The following is a 3632-nucleotide window of genomic DNA, read 5'->3' as shown; positions in this document are numbered from 1 at the left end:
CTCCTGCGGTTCCTGTCCCAGCCCTGGGCGGCCGACATGACCCGCTAGCGATTGCCGCAGCCCGGTCCCGGCAGCCCTTGGCCCGGCAGCACTAGCCGAGCCTCCTTGCAGGGCTCCTCTAGAGACCCAGGAGACAGGGAAGGGGGAGCGCCCGGTTTCTCCAGTGACCAATGACTGGCTGACTTCGTGACAGGTAGCCAATGGCCGGCCGTCTTCTTGGCAGGTGGAGGGAGGCGGGGAGAGACGTGGTAACCATAGCTATGGTTGGAAAAAGTGGGGTCTGAGTAAGGCAGAAGCAGCCGCTCCTCGCGCGCATCCACCGCGGAAGCCAATCCGCGGCGACGCCTGCGGGGGCAGGCGGGCCAATCGAAGGCCGAGTGAACGAGGCCACGCCTGCGGGGAGAGCGGGCGACAGCTAGACCTGGGTGTGCTGGACTCAGCAGCTCCACCGGAGGAAGATGGAGCAGCATCCAGCGGTTCTCAACCTGTGGGTCGCGACCCCTTTGGCGGTCGAACAACCCGTTCCCAGGGGTCGCCTAAGACCATCCTGCATATCAGATATTTACATTACGATTCATAACAGTAGCAACATTACAGTTATGAAGTAGCAACGAACATAATTGTATGGTTGGGTCACAACATGAGGAACTGTATTTAAAGGGCCAGAAGGTTGAGAACCACTGGATATGCACATATACACATAGGTGCAGACCGTACTCCTCCAGCTTTACCGACGGAGATCCCTTTCCCTAGCCTATGACACACAGAAAGGGATCTTTTGGAGGGGAAAATCCAGGGGCGGAGGCAAAACTTAAACGGAAGGAGGGATTCCCGGGTTCCATTTCTCTTGTCTTTCAGTGGACCGACAACTCCCTAATTCACTATAAGCCACGTCCCGAGCAAACCGCTTTAAACCTGCTTAACAAACATGGAAAAATGTTCCAGCTCACCGGTAATTATAGTAACACGAATTAAGACGCCCCTCTCGCCTCCCCAATGAGAAACCGGCTCTGGATCATTACGTTAGTAAAGATTTTTTTTTAAATAACACCCAGCCGAGAATAGAGTGCCAAGAAAAAGGTACTTTCATAACTGCCGGATGGCTAAGTAAACGTTTTTGTTCGATCAAACACCTTCTGCTCGTAGAAAATGTTAATCAGCTTAAAGACAGAAACAGTTATGGAAGATGGAGATCGAAGAAAATTGTAGATGTACGGGTCAGAAATGCCTATTGTTCCAAAATTAAACAGAAAATGTGGCTTTGAACTTACTGGGCGCGGTGCAAAGTGGGAAAATACAGATTGTTCACTGATGTCTATCAACGATGAGGGAAAGGCTTATAAATTGCGCAAAGGAAACAAAACTTTTCAAGGTTTTCTCCCTGCTGTGTGTGTGTGTGTGTGTGTGTGTGTGTGTGTGTGTGTGTGTGATGCTTCATATGAGAGAACCTCATGTGATGCGGAGAAAAAAGAAAATCTGCTAGAGTTGAGGATGCATACCTCTTGGCGCGAATTTCATGTGCCACTAATTCCACCTTCTTATTCTACTTCAGTCCCTGTCGCCAGGTATTTTGCCCATTAAGCACTATAACGCACTGCTTACGAATATATTGGAGACCTGGAAAAAAGCGTTTATGGCTCTAAAATATAAAAATATAAAAAATATAAAAATATATAAAAAATATATAAAAATATAAAAAATATATAAAAAATAAAAATCAAATTTAGTAAATGTTACTTTTCTAAAGAAACTGTACCAGTGAGTGACCAAATAACAGATAAAGTAAATTTCCAAGTAATAAATAAAGAATGAATGATAGAATGTCACCATTTTGCAACCCCTAATGAATTCAGAAATCAACCCATTGAGCATAAACCATCCTAGCATCACAAAATGAAAGATGAGACTTGTGTCTCTACAACATAAAGATGACAATGACGTGTCTTGTAGGAAAAAGTTGAATCTTAATCTCATCATACATCAATATCTAACTACCAATTTATAGAAAATACAGAGGACAGGGGGGAAATACTACAGTGGAACATTTTTTAAAAATGCTACAAAGATACAAACAGCAAAGTCCAGATTATTGAAATTCTACAGGATAAACAAACAAGTTTCTTCAACAAATAAATTGCAAAGGAAAACGATTTGGAGGGAAAGATGTGTAGGTTAAAAGGAAACTTGTGAAGGTTGTGTAACTGTGAATACACTAAAAATCATTGAACTGTAATGGTTATACAACTTTGTTAATATATTTAAACCACTGAGGTGTACACTTGAAAGGGTGAATTTTATGGCATGTAAGTTATATCTCATTTTTAAAAAATTTAATAATATAGGAAGGGAGAAGTGGATGGGGAGCTAGATGAAAGAACATTAACCATTAGCTGAAGCTGGGTGATGAATACATGAGAATTGTCATTATATTGTTCTGTCTACCTTTGTATATATTAGCAGGTCTTCATAATAAAAAGGAAAAAATAGTCTAGAAAAATAAGATTATATTAACAATCAACTGAAAATTATCTCATAGTTTTATGTATATATCAATGTTAAATTTCAGAAACAAAATGAAAGATTTATTCTTGACTAAATTTAAAGCATTACATTATTTTAAAAGCTTTTTTAAAGGTTAGAGCCAAATTCTTTTAGCATAGAATGTGAGTACACTTTGCTGGGTATTGACATGATTTGGAGAGGGACCTTCAAAATAAGTGCACACAGACAATATGTACCCGCTAACACAATGTAATAGCAAGTACACAATATTGCCTATGAAGTAATAATGCCAACAATATTAACTTCAATCTAATCAAGACTTAACCTATAACATCCACTTACAGGAACTTTCAGGGGGGAAAGGAACAAGTTAAATGACATGTAAAACAATCAAATTCAGGGGGACAGTCTCCACAATATCTAGCCTAGTCTCGTCAGTATAAGTCAATATCATGAAAAACAAAACAGGAAAAACCAAGATGGCGGCATAGGTAAACACCGGAAATTGCTGCCTCCCACAACAACTTCAAAAATACAACAAAAAGACAAAACGGACATCATCCAGAACTACAGGAAGGCTGGCTGAGTGGAAATTCTACAACTAAAAGGAAAGAGAAAAGCACACTGAGACCCAGAGGAGCTGCGGAAGTAAAGTGCAGAGGTGCGGAGGCTCGAGCTGGCGGAAAGGGGCTGGTACCTGAGGACGCAGCTGTCTTTTTTAATCGGGAGGGAGTCACAAGCTCCCAACTGCTCTGAACTCCAGTTCCAGGAAGTCTCTGGGGACCCAGGACTCATACGGGGAGAAACTGGACTGTCTGGCAGCAGGCAGAACTCGGAACTTGAGGGCGGCTTTCTCTCAGCAGTGCTTGCAGTAATTACCGGGACACTGAAATGCGGGCCCCTTAGGGCATAGCTGCTTGCTCCGCCCTGTTGATTCCCTGAGACCCCGCCCCACCCAGGCTGCTGCAGTGGCTTTTGCATCTGAATGCCCTGGCCCTTTGCAAACTGAAAATTACCTAACAAATTGCAGCTGGGCCAGACAGACCCAGAACTTCCAAGAGAAGGCCCAAAGCCCCACAGCAGCTTGCACTGCTTCACAGCTGGGCCTCATCTGGGCACCTCCAAACCCC

The sequence above is a fragment of the Myotis brandtii genome, unplaced genomic scaffold (genome assembly GCF_000412655.1).
Source record: "Myotis brandtii unplaced genomic scaffold, ASM41265v1 scaffold280, whole genome shotgun sequence".
Taxonomy (NCBI): Eukaryota; Metazoa; Chordata; class Mammalia; order Chiroptera; family Vespertilionidae; genus Myotis; species Myotis brandtii.
Note: the sequence above shows the minus strand (reverse complement) of the source record.